The sequence below is a fragment of the Narcine bancroftii genome, chromosome 3 (assembly GCF_036971445.1).
Source record: "Narcine bancroftii isolate sNarBan1 chromosome 3, sNarBan1.hap1, whole genome shotgun sequence".
NCBI lineage: Eukaryota > Metazoa > Chordata > Chondrichthyes > Torpediniformes > Narcinidae > Narcine > Narcine bancroftii.
The window spans coordinates 149,315,055-149,338,662 of NC_091471.1; the positions used below are offsets into that span (position 1 = coordinate 149,315,055).

The 23,608-nt window shown below is 41.3% G+C and overlaps 1 long non-coding RNA gene across 3 annotated transcripts; it reads right to left on the reverse strand.

The window, feature by feature from the left end:
• Positions 1-915: 915 nt before the first annotated feature.
• On the reverse strand, positions 916-21,866 carry LOC138756257 (uncharacterized). 3 transcript variants are annotated; one of them, XR_011352919.1, is made up of 6 exons: positions 21,725-21,866; positions 20,537-20,614; positions 3,904-3,967; positions 3,616-3,742; positions 2,669-2,944; positions 916-1,900 (listed from the first exon to the last, which is right to left on the reverse strand). It is a non-coding gene; the product is annotated as an uncharacterized lncRNA (long non-coding RNA). The 3 variants fall into 3 exon arrangements; XR_011352917.1 differs by having other exon boundaries at positions 916-2,944; XR_011352918.1 differs by lacking the exon at positions 3,904-3,967 and having other exon boundaries at positions 916-2,944.
• Positions 21,867-23,608: the final 1,742 nt, after the last annotated feature.

Here is a 23,608-nt window from a genome sequence, read left to right on the forward strand (position 1 = left end):
TTTCCAGTTTAATAACACTCTTTGTATAGCCAAGCCACCAGAAGTGTGCACAACTCTCCAAATGCGGCCTTACCAATGTCTTTATCACCTGTACTCAATCACTGACTGATGAGGCAAGCACAGCAAAAGCCTTTTTCGTCGCTTGTCTATGTTACATCACTTTAAGGGAATAATATATCTTTACGTCTACGTATCTCTGTTCTACAACACTCTCTAGAACCTATCATTTACTGTGTTTTTCCTGCCTTGGGTTGACTTACCAAAACACAAAATCGCACCCTAATTTGAATTAAACTCTATCTGCCTTTCCTTGTCCTCGAACCCAGTTGATCAATATCCCATTGAGGACTGAGATCATCTTTCTGTCTGTTACACCACCATGGGAGTGGCTACAACTGCATCACTGCCACTGGGGTGGATACAGGAGGGCTAGGGAGCAGCCTAACAGTCTTTTAGGGCTCCTCCACGGGATCCTATTGACTAGCTATTACACTGATGGTTCCATACAGATTTAAATGGCCGGTAGAAGGAGCTGGTGGATTTTTTTTTAACTTCAGCAAACCTACGGAGGTTATGGTGGTGACATCCATGCTTAACATCAGACTATGGTATGAGAATCCAGAAGAGCACTGTTCTGGCGCAGAACACCAGAATGTGAAAACAACTCTCCACCAAGAAGGAGAAGCTTTGGAGAATACTCTATAGGGTAGGAAATCACAGAAGCTGACCAGCGAGAAGCTCAGCTACCAAAGCACTCATGACAGAAAGTGGCTGCCTGTGGGATGTTGGAGACTGGTTCATGGGAACCAGGTATTGGGGCAGATGGTGAGGGTGAATATGGCTCCAAAAGGTTCTCGAGTATTAACGCACACTAAATAACTCAAGAGGCTGAGACTGAATCACTGATCTACAGGCTTTTATTCACAATGGACAAGGACCTCATCTTATGCTATGACCTGGGCTTTCTGGGGAAGGGTCAGGGTGATAGAAGCTTTATACAAGTTCAAAAGAGGGAGGGGCCACAGGTACAATTATAGGTTGGGGCAGAGCCAGGTGATCAGGAATACAGCAGTTCACCACATTGTCTGGCAGGGTGATGTGGGGCTCAGAATCTTACAGGTTAAGGCAGTCTGGTGGCTTGATCTTCTGTACTGACCAGTGGACTGCTGGTTGTGGAGTTGTAGCTGGGGTCACTGTCTTGTGCTGGACCTCCAGCACTTTGTTGACCTGCTGGGAGCTCAGCCAGAGGAACTGGGGTGGGGGGGGTGAGGGTGCAGTGGTACGTAATGCAATACTGAGGAAAGAGTGGGCTGTAGGACTGTGATCAGTATATTCTTGCATAGTGGCCCTTCTTCCTGCAGTTGGAGCATGTCGTTTCTCTCGCCAGGCAGCTTTTTTGGGGGTGTTTTGCCTGGCTGAAGAAGTAGCACTTCGGGTGCTTATGGGAGTCAGCGGCTATGGTGGGCTCATTAATCAAGTGTGGTAGTGGACCGGTGGCCTGTAGACACGTGTCCTAGGATGGCCCCTCCTGTGTAGGCCTGTTCACAGAGTATGCTTCCACATTGTGGAGAACGATCTCCAGAGACTTTGTAAGATCGATTGCCCCTTTTAAATTGTACTCTGCTTGAGTAACCTCTGGCGCATATAATCAGACCTGATGCCTGCAACAAAGATGTTCTGGATCATGTTCTCCATATTTTGGGGTGCCCAATACTGCCTGGAAATTGCATGCCTGCACGAGTCCTCACAGGGCCCTGAGGAACTCATCACTCGATTGGCCTGGTCGCTGTCAGTTGGTGTATACTTTGTTAACTTTCTCCCTGTAATGACTCTTGAGAATATTCATTGCTTCCACATACGTGATGGCATTCCTGATCATTGGGAACACTCGTTGTCTGACCTGGGAGAAGAGAAGATGTAGTCTGTTTGCTTTGGTGGCTATGATGTGTTTTGAAGGAAGACCTCAAAAGAGCACAGTCAAAGTTTGAAGCTGTCTGAGGCATCAGGCGACTGTGGATCGACCTCCAGCTTGTTGGGTTTCAGGTGTTGGTCCATTATTAGCAATAAAAACAAAACGAACTGTGAATAAAATTGATGACTCTAGAGGCTGAGACTGAGTCACTGATCTGCAGGCTTTTATTCACAATTGACAAGGTCCTCATCCTGTGGCGTGACCCAGGCTTTCTGCAGAAGGGCCAGGGTGTTAGAGGCTTTATACAAGTTCAAAAGAGGGAGGGTCCACAAGTAAATCGCAGGATGGGGCGGAACCAGGTAACCAGTTCAGCAGTTCACCACAGGTGTTAACAGCCTTGGTTTTGATTCAGCAGCCAAAAAGGGTGAGTTGGATACTGAAGCTTAGGTTTACTGCTGGAACAGATGGAAGGTCACATAGCTACTAAAGTTGTGGGAGCACAAGAGGCAGTGGCATTAGAGGTGGAGGGATTCATGGACATGGAATGCTATGAAGGGGCATTCTTTTTCTTCTCTTTCTCTTGCTGTAAGGGGCGCCTGGCTAATGTTGTCTCTTAGTGTGCCTTTTGTGGCAAGCATAATTAAACACATTTTATGATTTATCAAGAAGACAATGAAGTAACTTGAATCATAGAACTACTTACCAGAGAATATTACTGTCCAATTTGTTAACAGTGACTTCAACATTGATACTTACAACACACCACTGGTAACAAGCCTTCAATATGGAGCCTTTCCTAAATGAAGGCATGACATTCGCCACACTCCAGCCTTTTGGAACCCCAGCATTATGAATGATGATACAAATATCCTTGCCAGTGCTCTTGCAATTTCTTCCCCAGCTTCCCATGATGCCCTCAGATTTATCTATCTTCATGCATTTAAAGACTTCTAACATTTCTTTTTCTGTGATATGTCCTCTTTGAGTAATCACTATTAACTTTCCCGAGTTTCCTTGTCTCCGTGCCTTTATCTGGAGTAAATGCAGAAAATTAATATTAATTTAGAACTGCACTCATAATCCTTAATGGACCCCATTCCCTCCCTAGTCATTTTTTTTACCATAATATTCTTGAATAATCACTTCAGAATCATCTTTTAATTACGTTAACAGGTTAGTTACCAAAGCCAATTTACCTACCTGCACAGCTTTGCAATGTGGGAGCAATAAACAGGAACTCATGCATTCACAGAGGGATCAGAATGGTGTAAACCTGAAGTAGATAGTGCCCAAGGTCAGGATCAAACATGGTTCTTGGAGTTGTGGGTACATATTAAGGGTAATCAAATGAAGGAACATCACAAAGTACTATAAATTGAAGACCAGGTAAACAATGGTCCACAAAGCATCACATTGAAAATGTAAACACCCTCACTCTGCCAATTTTCATAATAATCTCCCTTTCACTTGCTCTCGCCAAAAAAACGATTCATCTCTGAGTGAAAAAGATCTGTGTGTAAATATGTAAGAGAAATCAATAGTTAGGGTCAAGTCTCAATGCGAGCTGGAGAAAAAAGCGTCATGCAATTTTGATTATTTTTCCAATGCTTTTTAAGTTGTATTTGCTCTGCTACATACAATTGTTCTGATCATTTTTGATTTCACAGTAAAACAAGCAACGCAAACAGGTCAGAATTGATTACCTTAATTTTCATATCAGCGTCTATCTAGTTTCCAGTTGTCCAGAAATGAAGGGATTGGCATCATCTCCTGTAAGTGGCCTGATACACATCTCCTGATAATTCCCATTACAGTGCATTTTGAATGAGGCTGTAATTTAATAGCAGTCGTTGAATGAATGCAATCAGACAGAATCCAAGGGAACACTTTCTACTTTGAACTTTTCAATCCAAACTGAAAGAAAGTTTGCAATATACATGGAGTCCACATTAAAAAAACTAATCCTGCATCCTGCAAACTTACTCACTCACCTTGTTACAAGTGATTCCTGGGCCTGAGCTTCCAATGTGCTGTTCACAATCTTGTTGGGTGCTTCTGGGTAAATACAAAGAGCCACCTTCTGATTCATGTGCAAAGTACACCTCTTTTTCATCATTGCACATTACACTCCAATCTCCTATTATTTTGGAATTTCTGCAGTACCAGGATAAATAAATTTTACTTCCCAATTGATTGGATTTAACCAGTTCTTTGAATAGTCCCCTTTATAGGGACATTTTGTTGCTTTATATTCCAACAATGACCAGCAATAAAGCAGAGTATAGAATTCCATATCTTAATTTATTTTTACAAAGAATTTATTGAATGAGTTATATGTGTTTATCCATTTTCATAACTGAGTTGTAAATTCATGTAGTTTTACAACATAGAAACAGTCCCTTCAGCTGCATTTCCTTTTGAAACTCTATGAAACTTCTTGACAATATGGTCACTAAGCAAGAGAGAATGAAAAATTTAAGGTGTCAACTTCACTTGGCTAAAGCTCCATTTGGAAGCCATGCCACAGGAAAGCCTGGCCATTAGGCATTAAATTGACTGATATTGAACACAAGAATTAAGATGAAGAATGTTCTTCATAATTACAGTACCGATTCCTTGAGGCACAGAGAGCACGATAAATTGGGAAGCCTGCAAAAAATGTGCAAAATTTTGCTGAATTGATCCTGCTTGCCACTTTAGCAATTCAAACAGCCAGTGCTCCAAAGAAGACAGGATAATTCAGGTACCTTTATTACCTTCACCCATATTATTTGATCTAATATGGGTAGACATGATTATGATGGGTAAAGATAGAATAAATGCAAGCAGGTTTTTTTTCCTACTGAGATTAGGAGTGATAAAAGCAAATAGAAGAATAAAAGTAAAAATGAAGCAATGAGAGGACATGGGTTAGGGGTGAAATGGGAAAAGTTAAAATGAAACATTTTAATGCAGAGAGTTGTAGGAGTGTGGAATGTACTGCCACCCAAATTGGTAAATGCAGGCTCAATATTAACATTTAAGAAAAAAAAATGGACATGTTCTTTGAAGGGAGAGGCATGAGGGATATAGCCCTGGTGCAGGTCAGTGGAAGGAGGCAGAAAAACAGTGTGGTACAATCTAAAAGGGCCAAAGGGCCTGCATCTGTGCTATGGTGCTCTATGGTTCTATATTGTCAGTGACTGGACATTGGTGCTTCACAAAAGGGATTGTTATGTTGTCACAAATAGTTTTGGAGGTCAGCCTACAAACAAAGAGGAATACTGGGACAACTGAAAGAAAGTCCCAGTATAAAATGTATAATGGATCTGTCTGAGTAATGCATTAAATATTTAGAACAACAGATACTTCCTTGGCACTACCAATGACAGATGCAGAATCAGTTTTCCACAGACGTACCACGGAAGTGACAGGGACCTGACTTGCTGGGGGCAGAACATAGAGCACTTGTTCCACAGAGCGTTGGCAGCAGCTTGACAGTGCATGGAACACTTTCTTGTTCCCAGGAGTAAAAGGGCTTAGCAATGGCTCCCATGCATTTTGCAAGCTAATGAGCCATTCCTGTTAACTTTTGACAGACAAGGTGCACTGTCTTCCTCTGAACAGGGTGCACAAAGTATCAAACAGGGCAACCTTACATTTAATCTTCCCACATCAACACATTGAGATTGCCAATCAAAGCATGGAACTGGATGCTGTCCTGCTGCTTAACCAAAGATTTCATTTCATGCATCAGTTGCATTTCTCTGGGTGTCATTTGTGCCTGACAGTTCCTTGGCAAAGACAAACAAATGTTTAACCTTGCCTGATAAGCAGTGATGGAATATATTTCTCTATATGTAGCCACCTAACTTCAAGTGTACATAAACTTTTAAAATTGAGTAAGAAACATCATCCACTATGTTTCTGTGAAACTGCTTATTCGCACATCACCGTTTGGAACACACATAAAGAGAGGATTGGTGGAATAACATCCTCCAACCGAAACCACCCCATTTGCCCTGTAATATAAACAAATTCATGCTATTTTGTAACCAATGATAGACTTTGTTTTAAATTTCAACATACAGCACAGTAACGTGCCTTTTTGGCCCATGATTCTGCACCAACCAATTTGCACTCAATTTAGTACACCCCTGTTTCGAACCGTGGGAGCAAACCGGAGCCCCTGGGGAAAACCTATGCTGACATGAGTAGAAAGTACATAATACTTTCAGACACCGCGGGATTCAAACCCCGGTCCCTATTGCTGGCACTATAACAGCATTGTGCTTACAATGCAGCCCCTGGATATCAGTTTTTCAGTCACTACAAGCTAAATCTTTCCAAAGAATAGACAAAACAATACTTTTGAGCTAAGAACATTACAGGACAGAAACAGGCTCCTTCAGCCCTCCTGGACTATGCCAAACCATTTTTTCTACTCCCACTGACCAGCACCCAGTCCATAGCCCTCCATACCTCTCCCATCTATTTTCCTGTCCAATTTCTTCTTAAATGTTAAAATTGAGCCCACAATCACCACTTCAATGGCGAGTTCATTCTACACTCCCACCACTCTCTGTATGAAAAATTTCCCCCTGATATTCCCCCTAAACATTATCCCTTTCACCCATAACCCATTACCTCTGGTGTGCATCTCAGTGAATGAAGCCTATCTCTGTCTAACCCCTCATAATTTTACATATCTCTATCAAATTTCCCCTCATTCTTTTTCTTCTTCCAGGGAATAAAGTCCTTAACTGTTTTACCATTCCCTGTAATTCAATTCCTGAAGTCCCAGCAACATCCTAGTAAATGTTCTCTGCACTCTTTCTACTTTATTGATATCTTTCCTGTATTTAGGAGACCAAAACTGCATACAATACTCCAAGTTTGGCTCCACTATTATCTTATACAATTTAACCATAACATACCAACTCCTATACTCAATACTTTGATTTATGAAGGCCAATAAGCCAAAAGCTCTCTTTACAGCTCTCTCCATCTGTGACGCCACTTTCAGGGAAGAATGTATCTGTGTTCCCAGATCCCTCTATCTACTGCATTCCTCAGTTCCCTACCATTCACCATTAATGTCCTTACTTGGTTTGTCTTTCCAAAATGCAACACCTCACACTTGTCTGCATTAAAATCCATCTGCCATTTTTCTCTTTCCAATACTTTTATTGAGTTATATATATCATACATGGGTATCAAGAATATCTATCCAACAAAGTAAATGTATATTAACAAATGAAAGAGACAAAAAAAACAAAATGTATATGAAACAAACACAATAATCTAACCCTTGTCTTGTGAAGTTATGATTAAACATATTCAGTATGCCTGAAAGAAAGGACAACCAAACCATAAAATTGGATCCAATTATCTTATAAATTCTGAAAATAATTAAAGAAAGGACCCCATGAATTTAGAAAATAAAGATTCATTACATTAGTAGGGAGCCCATTTTTCCAGCTGGTGTAGATCCCTCTTCAAGCTTGGAAAACATTCTTCGCTGTTCACAACACGTCCAATCTTAGTGTCAGCTGCAAACATCCAGATTCAATTTACCACATTATCATCCATATCATTAATACAGATGACAAACAACGATGGTCCCAGCACTGATTCCTGCGGCATACCACTAGTTACAGGCCTTCAGTCTGAGAAGCAATGATCCACTACTATTCTCTATCTTCTCCCATCCAGCCATGGTCAAATCCATTTCACTACTTCACCATGAATACCTAGCATCTGAACCTTCCTGATTAACCTCCCCTGTGGGACTTTGTCAAAGGCCTTACTAAAGTCCATGTAGACAACATTCATAGACTTTCATTCATTAACTTTCCTGGTAACCTCAAAACAATTCTACGATTGGTTAAATATGACCTATCAAACACAAAGCCATGTTGACTATTCCTAATCTGCTCCTGGCTATCCAAATAAGTGTATAGTTGATCTCTTAAACACCAACAAATAACTTACCTGTGTAAGTTATAGGCTTACTGCCTATAATTTTCAGGATTACTTTTGCAGCTTTTTCATTCAGAGCCCTTGCAATTTCTACACTAGCCTCCTTCAAGGTCCAAGGAAATATTTGTCAGACACTGGGGATTTATCCATCCTTATTTGCTTTAAGATAGCAAGCACTTCTTCCTCTTCAATCTGTATATGTTTCATGACTTCATTGCTTGATTTCTTTACTTCACAAGATTGTGTACTCATTTCCAGAGTAAATACTGTTTAAAAAAAAAGATCTCTCCAACCTCTTCTGGCTCCATACAAAGCCGACCACTCTGATCTTCAAGGTGATCAATTTTGCCCCTTACTATCCTTTTGCTCTTAATATACCTGTAGAAACACTTAGGATTTTCCTTCACATTATCTGCCAAAAGCAACTTCATGTCTTCTTTTAGTCTCTGATTTCTTTCTTGAGGGTTCTCTTGTATTTTTTTACTCCTCAAATACTTCATTTTCTCCTTGTTATCTATACCGCTCTTCATCTCTCTCTTCTTACGAACCAGATCCTCAATATCCCTTGAAAACCAGGGTTTCCCTATGCCTGCTTACTTTGTCTTTAATCCTTAAAGAAACATCCAAACTCTGTACTCTCAAAATTTCACCTTTGAAGATCCTTCACTTACCTTACACATCCTTGCCCAAAAACTACTTATCCCAAATCCACGCATTCTAGATCCTTTCTCATTTTCTCATAATTGGCCTTTCTCCAATTTAGAATTTCAACCCAAGCACTAGACCTATCCTTCAGTTTCTCAGGGCTCATTTTGATAAGATGTTGAGCCTTGTCCCTCATGGAAAGGTTTGGAATAAAGCCTCCACCAGGATTCTGAGAAAGTAAAGCCCACCAAAGAAACCTTTATATGGTATCTTGGTACACAAGTCAATAATAAAAAAATTGGTTCAATGGAGGTTGAAAGAGACATGGACAGGTAGGTAGAAAAGGAAAATATATGTAATTTAATCCTGGTAAATGTGTATTATTTAATGATTTAGGAGCAACAATTAGGGTAAATATTTCCTGAAAGGTGCAATGGTAAAAAGGAAACATGAATAGAGAGATCTAGGGTTACATGAGTTTAGTTTGTTAAAAATGCCAGGGAGGCTGAGAAGAGAATTAAAATAGCATACAGAATCCTGAACTACACCATAAACAAACAAAAAAATCATAATGCACTTTTTGAAGACATTGGCTTGGTCACATAGAGTATTATATCCAGTTCTAGATGTCACATTTATGAAAAGTTCAAAGGCTTCAGAGAGATACAGGAGACAAAAAGACAAGCAATTCCAGAAAAGAGGGACTTTAGTGATATAGATAGATTGAAGGTGCTGGAATGGTTCTTAGAACAGAAAATTGTGTGTAGATTCAATGAAATTATTTAATATCACAAAGGCTGCAAAGAGATTAGATAAGAGATTTCTTATTGGTGGGGGAGCCAATAACTAATAAATTTAAAATGAAGGTTATTGGCAAAATAAAGTGACATCAGTAAAAACAATGCAGAAAATGTTAGGACTTTAACGTGAAATTGTGAAGGAAGATTCAAAAGGAGGATTGATAAATATTGGAAAGAAAAGACTGTAGGATTCCAGGCCTATGGAGAGATGTTAGGGAATGCGTCCAGTCAACTAGCTTACACCTCGGAGCAGTGTGGACTCTAAAGGCCTTTCGTTCTACAATTAGATCTGATTTTTTTGGCATTCCATGATATCCATTATACTCTTGGTCCAATTAATTACTTGGATATATTTGGGTGGTGAAGGCTCAGAAGAGCCTGTTACCATGCTTTATCTGGAAATTTTAAAAATGCATTCACACTTTAGAAAAGTTACTCCATTAGTTTGACTTATTTTCTGTTCATTAACCAGTCACAACATTATCTTTTGAGCCCTATTTCTGACTCAGAAAATCATGTTCATTGTGGTTTTACTCAGTGACATTTTATGCTTTCATTTGTAATTCTACTATTTTATCATTGTCTGTCAATCAGTTTGAAGAAGAATTCTGATTGAGGAAATGGGATCACCAAACCCTATTGATGGCTTTAAAAAAAAAAAATATTTTTCACACTGTGACCCATATCAACCAAAATACGTACAAACATATCTCATTAAATTTACACAGTGGTCTTTTCTCCCCTCCCCCCTCCCTCCCTCCCCTCTACCCACCCTCCACTCTATCGATGGCTTCAGCTGAATGTCCATGTTGGCTCATTTGCATTTTGTTATCTGCACCAGTTTTTCCCAGCTGATGATCCCATCTCAGTCACACAAAGTTTTCAGCAGTAAACCTTTAGCAACAGAAATGCAATTGGTCGTGGTGTTACTTCTCTACTCCAAAGACATGGGCTCAATCTTAATATCAAATACTGTCTGTAGAGTTTGCCTGTTCTCCCAGTGACTGCTTGGGTTTGCTCTGGGTGCTCCTGTTTCCTTCCACATCCCAAAGATTTTCTGGTAGGTATGTTATTAAGCCACTGTAAATTTCCCCTTGTGGGTCTGTGAGTGATAACATTTCTTGGGAGTGGATGAGAATCTGGAGAGTATAATGAAAGTGATTGATACACAATTTGTGTAAACAGATGGTTTCTGGTTGACATGGCTCTTGGTTCATGGTATGACATCAGTATCTTTCCTTAGGAGATGCCTGACTTACTGAGTATTTTCAGTTGATTTTATTTCAAGTTTCCAATAACACTGGTATTTTAAAGAAAAAAAATAGAGAGGCCATAAGTGTAAATGGTCTGATTAGTGAAAGCCACCACCTGTCATTCTTGGTTCAATTGCTAGCTGTTAAAGAGCATTCATAACAAGGTTTAGTCAGCTGCTGTCTGGATTTGGACCTAGCAGGTGCTGTGAACCTGCTTGAAGTTATGACACTAGAAACACACAGCAAAGTACAGATGCTGGAATATGGGGCAACAAACCTTCTGCTGGAGGGACTCACCAGCCCAAGGAAGCATCAACTGGAGAAAAACAACGGTCAACATTTTGATTTAGAACTCTTCATCAAGACTGTTTGATGTTCCAATTGCATAGTGTGCTCGAGTGGAAGGGGTGAAGCTGGATTAAAAAAAGCTTAAATATTTTCCTTTATCCCAAGATCACAAGATAGAGTTCTAACAACATTTTAAATAATATTTTCATCAAGAGTCCTGGAAGAATTTAAAGTCCCCATTTACAAAATAATCAGCTTTGAAGTTTGCATTTAAATGATTGTTATCTCCTTTCTCTGTTTCTGTATAAATTGCTTAATGTTGAACTTTGAATTTACCAGAAGCTTGTTGGTACATTAAGTTTTGATCAAGCACACTCACAACTCCCTGGTCAAGAGCTGTGCTGCATGTGTCACAAGTTCAAAGTTAAAAAGTTCTAATTTATTGTTGGAGTAGATACATTATATCTCGTGCAATCCTGAGGTTCATTGTCCTGTGGGCAAGGCAGAATTTCTACTTATCAATAACTGTAAACTGTACTCAAGAAAAAGATATGCATACAAAGGAGAGAAATATAAATTAAAAAAAGTATAAATAAACTGACTGTGTAATATTCAAAAAATAAATGTTCAGTAATAAATAATGTGCAAAGTGAGGGCACTTAAATGAGTCTCTAATTGAGTCTGTTGTTTGAGGGTCTGAGGTTAGAGGGGTAGCACCTGTTCCTGATCCCGGTGATATGAGACTTGTGAGACTCACTTGATGCAGCACTGAAAACAGAACATGTCCTGGGTGGCATGAATCCTTGATCATTGCTGCTGTTCTCCGATGGCAGCCTTGCATGTAGATTTTATTGATGGTGGGGAAAGTTTTGCTTGTGATGATCTTATGTCTATGACATCTTGTAAGGCTTTCTGCTCAGAGTTATTGGTTCCCCCATACCAGGATGTGATGCAGTTGGTCAACACACTTTCCATTACACATCTGTAGAAGCTTGCCAAGGTTTATGTTGTCATATTGAACCTCAGCAGACTCCTGAGTAAGTAGAAGTGGTAATGTGTTTTCTTCACAATGACATTAGTATATTGGGTCCAGGAAAGGCTCTTTGAGATAGTGAGTCCCAGGAATTTAAATGTCTTCACCCTCCCCATCTCTCATCCCAACTGATCACGGGATCATATGCCTCTTGTTTTATCTTCTTAAGGTCTAAAATGTTAAGTTCACCATTCAGCCAGGTTTTTGTTCTTCCTTATGTATGCTAACTCTTTGCCCTCTTTGCATCAAAATTTGTAAATAGTCATACCAAGCCACATAGTCATGGGTGTAAAGTGAGTAGAGCAGAGGGCTAAGTATTTATTTCTGTGGTGCCCCAGTAATGATGGAGATTGTGGAGGCAATGTCCTTGCAAATCCTCACTGACCGGCCTTTGGAGGTGAGGAAATCCAGAGCCAATTACACAGGATTTGGAGTTTGCTGATTAGTTTTGAGGGGATGATCATGTTGAAAACTGAACTGTTATCAATGAAGAGTAATCCGATATTTGTAAATTTGCTTGCGCATGTTCCAAGGTTTTGTGCAGAACCTGTTGAGATGACATCTACAACAGTCTTGTTGTTGCAGTAGTAAAATATAAACAGACCCATGTTCCTGTTCAGACAAGAGCTGATATGCTTCCTTAGTAGCATGGCAAGACGCTTAATCACTCTGGATGTGAGTGCCATTGGTTGCTAGTCATTTCAGCACTCTTCTTGGGCACCAGTATGTTTGAGGCCTGTTTGAACAGGTAGGTACCTCACGCTGTTGGAGTGAGATGCTGAAGATATCCATAAATTTGTTGGACAATTGGTGAGCACAGCTTTTCAGTACCTGGCAAGTTTAGTGATGTTGATCAGTTCCATTCAGAGCCAGCTCTTCAGTGCTTGATGTCCTGTTTTGCGGGAACTGCCAAAATGTTTGGCAGTTCCACATCTTCTGACTACTTTTTATTCCTCAGCTAACTCAACAAAATTGATTCTCTGATTATCATTGGACTGTGTGTGAGATCCAGCAGTGTAGAAATTGACTGTCTGTGTTTCCAGATTTTAATGAAAGTTTTTGTTTCAAATTGATATATTGGTATTAATATTCCACCATTTAATTCCTAGTCAAGTGGAAATATTCCTTCGATTTAGGATTTATAAGTTAAAATTAAATCACATCTGCAATATAATTTTCAACACTCTTCCATTATTACAATATTACTATTTCATGGCAAGAAGTTAATACTCAGAGGCAGGCTGTCGAATTCATCTTCTATAAAGGCTAGTGTATCAAGGGTCAATAATTCACAGATTTCACTTCCTGTTTCACTTATCAAGTATAGTTAGTCTTTTCTAGATGTGTTCCCCACATCTCTTATGATCCGTCATATATTTGTACCGACGATCTACAAAATCCTCTGAAATTTATAATATTTTATGCTGGGTGGATTGACTTAATCAGTTTTCCACCTCAACATTTGTATAAAGGCAGATCACTTAATATTACAGGAAAGCTTGAATAATAAATAATTTAAAAAAAAACTACAAATCATTCTGACCATATATGATGTCCGGCATCGATATCATACTAGTTCATATCACATGAAGCCTATAATGTTGCCATTATACGTTGTCCTCTATATTGCAGAATACCAAATTGTTTCCTCTCACAAGACAATTACCCCTTCTACTAACGTCCAAAGTTCTCAAAATACTTATTTGTTTATGCAGCTACAAACTGAAAGTTACACCTATAACTTATTTTATATATTGACCAATTTAATAATGAATCATTTTACTACTGGCGGAGAATGAGTTTTCAGGCCATCAATCTGTCAGAATCAAGTGTTTCCTTTAAGTCAATGAATGTAATTACACCAAACATTATATATATATTTTTAAAATTCTCCTATCATTATTATATTTTGATCATTGATGTTTTGACTTGCCTGTGAATCAGTTTATTGCCTCTGTGATTTTTTAAATATATAAATATATATATATGTATATATACAGGGGAATCACGCTGCTCTCTATTGCAGGCAAAATCTTCGCTAGGATTCTCCTATATAGAATACCTAGTCTCACCGAGAATGTTCTCCCAGAATCACAGTGCGGCTTTCGCGCAAACAGAGGAACTACTGACATGGTCTTTGCCCTCAGACAGCTCCAAGAAAAGTGCAGAGAACAAAACAAAGGACTCTACATCACATTTGTTGACTTCACCAAAGCCTTCGACACTGTGAGTAGGAAAGGGCTTTGGTAAATACTAGAGCGCCTCGGATGCGCCCCAAAGTTCCTCAACATGGTTATCCAACTGCACGAAAACCAACAAGGTCAGGTCAGATACAGCAATGAGCTCTCTGAACCCTTCTCCATTAACAATGGTGTGAAGCAAGGCTGCATTCTCGCACCAACCCCCTTTTCAATCTTCTTCACCATGATGCTGAAACAAGCCATGAAAGACCTCAACAATGAAGACGCTGTTTACATCCGGTACCGCATGGATGGCAGTCTCTTCAATCTGAGGCACCTGCAAGCTCACACCAAGACACAAGAGCAACTTGTCCGTGAACTACTCTTTGCAGACGATGCCGTTTTAGTTGCCCATTCAGAGCCAGCTCTTCAGTGCTTGATGTCCTGTTTTGCGGAAACTGCCAAAATGTTTGGCCTGGAAGTCAGCCTGAAGGTCCTCCATCAGCCAGCTCCCCACCATGACTACCAGCTCCCCCACATCTCCATCGGGCACACAAAACTCAAAACGGTCAACCAGTTTACCTATCTCCGCTGCACCATTTCATCGGATGCAAGGATCGACAACGAGATAGACAACAGACTCACCAAGGCAAATAGCGCCTTTTGAAGACTACACAAAAGAGTCTGAAAAAACAATCACCTGAAGAAACACACAAAGATCAGCGTGTACAGAGCCACTGTCATACCCACACTCCTGTTCGGCTCCGAATCATGGGTCCTCTACCCGCATCACCTATGGCTCCTAGAACGCTTCCATCAGCATTGTCTCCGCTCCATCCTCAACGTTCATTGGAACAACTTCATCACCAACATCGAAGTACTCGAGATGGCAGAGGCCGACAACATCGAATCCATGCTGCTGAAGATCCAACTGCGCTGGGTAGGTGACGTCTCCAGATGGAGGACCATTGCCTTGCCAAGATCGTGTTGTATGGCGAGCTCTCCACTGGCCACCGTGACAGAGGTGCACCAAAGAAGAGGTACAAGGACTGCCTAAAGAAATCTCTTGGTGCCTGCCACATTGACCACCGCCAGTGGGCTGATATCGCCTCAAACCGTGCATCTTGGTGCCTCACAGTTCAGTGGGCAGCATCCTCCTTTGAAGAAGACCGCAGAGGCCACCTCACTGACAAAAGATAAAGGAGGAAACACCCAAGACCCAACTCCAACCAACCAATTTTCCCTTGCAACTGCTGCAACTGTGTCTGCCTGTCCCGCATCGGACTTGTCAGCCACAAACGAGCCTGCAGCTGACGTGGAAATTACCCATCTATTAATCTTCGTCCGCGAAGCCAAGCCAAAGAAAAAAAGAATTGTTAATGCAATCATGATCTTAATGGACAGCTAATGGAAAATTTCTTTCCTTTAAGGCTCATTACTTTTAGTTTGTACAGTGTTGGGAATTAATAATTATCAGCTGACTTTCTGGTCACTTGAATGTATTCATGGGCACATGGTGGACAAATCACTTGTTCTAACCCTGTGTTGGATTATTTTTTAACAAGGATTTTTTTTTTAATGATACATCACTGTAGAAGACCCTTCCAGCTCCTGAAACCAGTACAACCCAATACACCCAATGAACCTACCAATCCCTTATATTTTGGAGGATTGGGAGGAAACCAGAGCACCCAGAGAAAATGCACGCCAGTCATAGGGAGAAGGTTCTTACAAAGAGTGTTGGATTCTTAGGGTAATGGTGCAGTGATAAGATGACAATCCAAAGCTTAAATGCATAATTATATTCGGCCCGCAAGATCGTTTCAAAAATGTATTAGAGGTGGACCGCCCTGCAGCGAGAGCCGATGCTGTTTTTTGGTAATGTCACCCCTACCATCCTCCCCCTTCATTGCACATCCTTCCCCATTGTAACACGATAAATTGTAACACGAGAAGTCTGTCGATGTCATCAGCTGGCAAGCCGGTTGGAAGGCTCCCCGCACAACCAGTCACTTCTCCCACCTGTCGAGTGGTGCGGCGGATGGGCGAGCGCCTGTGATTTCCTTTCGGCGCGACGGGCACGGCAGGCTGCACACGGCCCCCGGGCAGCGCGAACCCCGCGTGACTGGCACCGGATGGCCCTTCCACAGCGCGAGCGCACTTTTCCCGGTCGCCACGGCCTTCAGCGCTTGCACCCGCGCGGACCCCAGGGACGGCTGGTTCGGCCCTGCACGTGAAGAGAGAGATGGTGGCTGTCCGCAAAGGCTGATCGGCAGCGCGCTGAGCCTGAGTGGGTGGGTAAGCAGGGGTGGGCAGAGGGTGTAGGTGAGGAGTAATGGGCAGGGGAAGTTATGGTGGTGCGAGGGGCAGTTAGAGGGAGGGATGAGTAGAAGGAGGGGTGGATAGGGAAGAGGTAAAAGGGGAGGGGCAGGGCGAGTAGGGGAGGGGTGATTAGAGGGTGAGAGACGGGTAGAGGGAGGAATAAGTTGAGGGGAGAGGCAGTAGAGGGGCGTGTATAGGATGGGGTGGGTAGAGGCAGAGCGAGTGGAGTGAGGGGTGAGTAGAGGTTGGGTAAAGGACTGGTCAGGTAGAGGGATGGTGGGTCAAGGGTGAATAGAGGCCTAGAGCCTGAGGAGTGAGCAGGAAATGCTGAGTCCTGATGCAGGGCAAAATGGACACAGCCTGTGAATGTTGACTACATCCCCACAGGGACCAAATAGGTTTCCCTCAGGTCAAGCAAAGGGTGAACTTGAGCTACCTACTCCTGGCCTGTAACATTATCCTCCTAAAGTTATATCCTAAAGTTTAACATTACATATGTTGAAAGAAGAGAAAACATGCAGATGTTGTTGAAAATTTTCAATAAATATTTAGTTCGGCCCTCGACTTAGTCCAAGTTTTTAATTTTGGCCCTCCGTGAATTTGAGTTTGACACCCCTGCCCTAAGAGATTATTAGTAAGTTAGACTATGGCTCCTAATGGGACAAGTGGATCTTATCTGACATCTAACTCCGAGCCTACCCATACTTGCACAATTCCCCACGTGATATCATATTAGTTCAGAGACTCTAAGCATGAACACACTCAGCGTGATAAGTCTTCATCAGCAGTTTCACACTCCAAAACAGAAATAAATTTGAATCAATTAAGACTTGACCTGCTGCATGATTCTACCAGTAAATTTTGATTCAGTGTGAATATTATCTTTTGATTGCAACACACAGACATGCTGGAGAAATTCAGTTGGCCATGGAACTTCCATAGGAAGTAAAGGGTCATTAACATTTTGGACCTAGACTGACCATTAGGGTTCATGTACTTATGAAGTGCCCTGGCCTGAAACATTGGTTACCCTTTACTTCCTATGGATGAGGCATGACCTGCTGAGATTCTCCAGCACGCATATGCATTGCACTCTACCCCAGCATCTGTAGACTTTCTTGTTTAATTCCATGTAATTTTGATTCTTATTTTAACCAGGTCCTCAAAAACTCAAACCCAGCTTATTATCATCAAAGTGCCCAAAAGAGAGATGCTCCAAGAGTTGCAGACCAAGGCATCAACCAATTTTATTATTTGCTTGTGTGCACATTAGGGTTTCTAGAATTTATCATCAGGACCTGCTGGATGCATCATATTGGATGTTCTAACTCTTGCCTCTGAAATGTCAACATTCAATATGTTTAGTGCTATTGACCACAAATAAAACTTGCATCAATGATAAGAGAGAAAAAGTTAATTTAATTCATTTGAATATGCATTCATTTCATCCACAGGTAGTGCTGTTCAAGAACAATGGGCAAATTTTGCATGATTTATAAATAAGATATTAAAAAAAAACAATTTAAGGCAGTTTTTAAAAATATAGTAGGGATTTGCAGGGCGATCAGGATATTGCCAGAGGAGGGATGGCTGGGGGAGGATGCTGGAGCGAGGACGTGGTGGGGCACAGCAGTGCTACAGGATTGCATTTAGCCAGGGAGAGAGGTGGGAGTGGGGGCTATGGTGGGGCACTGTAATGCTGCAGAACTTCTTTGAGCCTGGGAGAATGGTGGGAGTCGGGGTGTGCTGGGTGCAGCAGAGCTGCAGGATTGCATTGAGACCACAGACTGAAGCGACCACCTACTGCTGTCATGTAAAAGTCAAGGAGTACACGAGCTAAGTGACTGGCTACAGTAGCAAATGCATTGAGGATGTCACTGAGACCAAATGCTTCAATTAGAAACCATGGTGGGATGCTGAGGTCCAGCCACTTCTCAGAGCTCATGATGTTGTCTTTAGGACAGGAGATAAGAAGGCACAAAGATTAACCAAGACTGAACTATCCTTTGCAATCTGGAAGGCAAAGTGTTGGCATTCACATAAGATCTATACAGTAGTCATCTCTACGACACTGGTGACATGCGATGAGAGATCAAAAATATAACAAACTACAAGACAACCTTGCAAGTTAAGGACAATGACCCCTCCTCTCTGGAAAGACTGGACATCTATTCACAGTTCAATGAGAAGAACAGGCAGACGGTGAAGAAAGCTCTTTGTACTCCTGATGAACGGATCCCCTGCATGGCTGTATCCGAAATGAGGAGAACTCTATCAAAGGTAAATCTGCCCAAGGAGCAGGACGAAACAACATATTTGGTAGGATACTGAGGGACTGCGTAGACCAACTGATGGAAGTTTTAATGCAAATCTTCAATACATCACCACAGCAGTACATCATCCCTATTGGTTTCAAGACATTCCATCATCCCAATACCAAAGAGGTTGACATTAACAGGCCTCAATGACTACCACCCTGATAACATCAACCATTATGAAATGCTTCAAATGTCTGGTGATAGAATCCACCAAAACACACCTCCTAGAGAAATGTGTCCTATTTTAATTCACCCAGAGATGAGACCGTTCCACTGAGGATGCTATAGCCTTGTCCGTCCATTCTGTCCTGACGCACCTGGAGCACTATTGCCTCATATGCCAGGCTGCTCCTCATCGACTTCAGCTCAGCATTTAATATGATAATTTCTCAGAGGTGGGTGGAGAAGCTGTCTTAGCGCGGATTCAACAATCCTATCTGTAACAAGATTCTGGACTTCCTAACACAAAGACCACAGTCTTTCTTGGTCACCAACAGAACGTCAAGCATCATCACAGTGCGCACTGGTGCACTGAAGGGCTACATCCTCAACCCTCTCCTTTTCATGCTACTGACTAACAAATGCAATGCCAGATCCAACTCTAACAGAGTCATGAAGTTTGCCGGTGACACAACAGTAGTTATTCCCATCAGCAATAACAATGAGTCATAAATCAGAGAAGAGGTGGACAATCTAGTGATATTGTATGAGAATAACAACCTGAGTCTCAATGTTAATAAGACAAAGGAGATGTTAGTAGACTTCAGGAGAACCAAGAATGACCATCCTCCACTACACATCAACAACCCTAAAGGATAGATAGTAGAGAGCACCAAGTTCTTTGGAGTCCACTTATTCTGGACAAACACATCTCCCCACTTGTCAGGATGGTGCAGTTCCTAAGAAGATTGAGGCAGATAAGGCTATGAGCCACCATCCTCTCAACTTTCTACAGGAGATCTCGAGAGAGTCTCCTGACCAGATGCATCATAGTGTGGTACAGTTGCAGAGCACTGGATTAAAGATCAATCCACAGGACAGTAAGAATGGCAGAGGATCACTGGGGTTTCCATCCCCACCATCAATGTGATCTATTGGGGTCTTTGTTTAAAGAGGGGTCACAAAATTATTGAGGCACCTATCACCCTGCAAACACCATCTTTCAGCTAATCCCAGAGATATAGGAGTATCAGAAGCAGAACTAACAGGTTGAGAAACAGCTTCTTCCCACAGACAGTGAGAATGCTGAATGACTAAAGGAACTGCTCAAGCCTCTACAATTTATTCAACAATATGGATTTATTGTTATATTTGTATCTATGTACTACATATGTATGTTTTTTTTTTAATGTCTGGTTGTGTGTTTGCCTGTTTTTTTCACTTAGGACCTGAAAATATTATTGTTGGGTTGTACTTGTACAATCTGATAATAGTAAACTTGAACTTGAATTACTTATCAGGTTTAATGCTGTTGATTGCTAGAGTTTCACTTTCTTTTGTATATTTACCATATGAAATAATTTACTTTCCACCCATCAATAACCTTATCACTTTCAGCATTCAGAATGTTGTTTCCACAATATTGATTCTCAGTTTCAGTCTCCAGCATGCACTGATAACTTACAAGTATTTTGTTAACAGTTAAAGGCAGATAGTGGATTAATTTTTACACTCCAACTTCAACCATTCCACTCTTAAAAGAATCAAGTCTGATTTGGTCATAAATAAAAATGCAAATAACAAAATCTAATTTATGATATTCAAAAACTACTGATTTTTAACTGAAGTAGATTAGTGCTGCTGGGGTAGGGGGTTCAAACCTACCTTCAGGGCATAAGGTCTCATTTAAATAACTAATCTTCTTACTTTCTCTTCCCAACCTTTACATCCTGCTGAGGGAACCTGATAGTTGAAGGGAGGAAATGAAAACTGGATGATAAAGATATTAGTTTTCAGCATCGCCTGCAGGCAAGGTAGAGTAGGAATATTTCCCTGAGGTCTAATAAGTAAAATGTTAACTTCCTCAATCACAGGAATCAACCCTGAGAGTTCTTCCTGCATCTCTCTCCATCTCATTATCTCTGCCATCTACCACCTTTCCCTTAACATCCTGGATAGGTCCCCAGTAATATTTCCAACATGGTTATCTTCGTGGTCTTTCAAGGCATACCTTTCCTCCCTTGATTCCTTTCATAATTTCTCTCTCACTCTGACAATCTCCAAACTTTCATGCAAAATCTGAAACACTACAGCCCCCAGTCAGGGCCTCCCCACAGATCAAGGATTTGATGACCAATATTGATTCACTTTACATGAATACAACATTAAAATGAAGCTGTAAATATTGTACATTAAAAAAAAAGATCTTCCAAAGTTCAATGGCCCTTTACAAAATTAGGTGATGGCATGAATGCTCAGTTTGTTTAATGGCTTTGAATAGAGGAGCTGGCAAGTTCTGAACATTTATTGGATACAGCCATTTCTCATAGTTTGTATAATTTTTCCCCAATTCTGATTAACAAAGCCTGATGAAATGTTGCAATGAGGCATGGATAAAATATTTTCCTTTCTGGATAAAAATTCAGCCAATTCTGATCAAATGAAATAAACATGGCCAGAATTAATTACCATCAGTCAGGTTTGGATGCAGCAATTTTAATTGCAAAACTATCTTACAGCTCTGCAAAAGATTATCTTTCAGTTTAAGATGCACAGTGACAACCAGAAGCCAAGCTATCTCAGCTACTTCTGCCATTAGGGAGGCATGAAAAAGATGCATTAGGTTAAGATAAAGGAAACAAAAGCATGAACTATCAACAGGGAAATCAGTGGAACAAAAGGTACTGGTTGCTACTTGGCTGCAGTTTAGTTCAAGAATGCTAAAAATGTTCTTTTCTAAAATAAATTATTAACAGATCAAAAGAATAGTGCACATTGAAGTGATGAAAGATGATTACAAGATTCCTTTGTTCAAGTAATATCACAGAACATGTAAGGCAGGAAAAGACTCACCATTAGAATGGCCCAGCACCAATCAGAAAGAGAAACAGAAGAGAGTCCCTTCAGAGTCATTGAGTTTGTTTTTCTGGTTTCACTTCTAGCTCTCAGTGACACAGACTCTTCGTTGATCCATTGGCAACCCGAGCTCCAGATCCAAACTGCTAACACAAGCAGGAAGCCTTTAGCAACCAAGACCATTTGGGAATCCATTTTACCCTAAGGATCCTCTTAAATCCCGGCTCTGATACCTAGTTCCCATGGGCTATCTCGAGAAACCCGCAATCCATGCAGGTTCACTGACCACAAGTTGTTTACAGCCTGTGTGGTTACTTCAGCTGCTGAGCTCCTCGCTGGTCCACTGTTGTGGTCACCTCCTCTGTTTCTCCTTGTTGACTGGGGATGTTCTTCCAGTTTCTAGTTACCTGCACCAGTCTGCTACTCCCTGAAGTCTGCAACCCCTCGTAGTTGTTGTCAAGCACAGGCATTGCCATCTTGGACAAAGACCCAATGGTTGCGGGATTTTTAATTTAAAAACACCATTGACTCCTCTAACAGGCTGTTTAAAGCCTGTACAGAGCTGCTGGCATTAGGAATATGTGGTTGAACACTTTGGAGCAACCCTTGATCTCCAATCTCTGCTTTCCTGGGTCCAATGCAGGTGCCAATACAGCAGCTCTAGCAGCACCATCAAATTTGGGAGGCCCATTGCATTCTGTTGCATGAGTGAAATACATAGACGACAGCAATATAAATCAAGGGAAAGAGAAGAGGATAGGGAAACCTAAATTATGGAACATATTCTGTAAACTTGAGCAAACAATGAGAAGTTAGAGGGACTCCATGGGTTAGACTGACTCCATGGATTAGGCAGCATCCATGGAGAGAAATAGATGGCTAATGTTTCAGGTTGGCACATTTCTGAGATGCAAGTAGAAATAAAAGAGTCAAAGGAGGTGAATTCAATTGAAATGAAAATTAAGTATTGATGAAAAGGGCCAGGCATTCTGTCATTGGTTGGAACCTGATGTAAAATTCTATCAATTATTGATTTAGTTGGTAAGGTGCGGCGGGCCATGTGACCTCTCTGACGGGAACCTGATAGAAAGTAACCACATCTGTCAATCAAGGTCAAGGCCACCCATGCTGAGCACTCCCCCTGCGATGGGACTCTTCCAAAGATCACATGGGTTACCACCGGCTCTATTAATCATCTGGGCTAGCTCCAGCAGGGGGATATAAAGGCTAACACGTGCAGCAGCTGAGTCTCTTTTCCTCAAGGAACAAACCCGAGCTCCACTCTAGGTCACAAGGTCACCAGTCAGAGCTGACGCTGGGGAATCAACATCAAAGTGTGCCAGCAATGGGTGTAGGGCTTTGTGGTGCACACTGACTAATTATCGTTGTACTGTGTTTCTTTTTTTTCTTATTTAATGTTGGTGCCATACCTACACTAGGTGGATGGGTGGTAGGAACTGTTGTCGAATGTTCCCCTACTGGAAGTAAAACACAGGATTCTGTTGACTCTGTGGTTACGTGAAAAAATAAAATCCCACACACATGCTGGAGAAACTCAGCAGGTCAAACAGTGCCTTTATGTAGCAAAGGTAAAGATACATCACCAACATTTCGGGCTAGAGCCCTTCCTCAATGTTTGTTTGGAAATCTCTCATATTCCTTCACACCTTGATGAAGGACTCAAGCCCGAAATGTTGGTGATGTAACTTTACCTTTGCTACGTAAAGCCACTGTTTGGCCTGCTGAGTTTCTCCAGCACTTGTGTGTTTATTCTTCGGCTGGATATTTAGTGTGGTTTGCAATTATAGCTTATTTAGTTGTGTCTGATGTGATTGCTTTCTCTACTTTATGAGAGTGTGTGGTGAATTTCACTCATGAGCA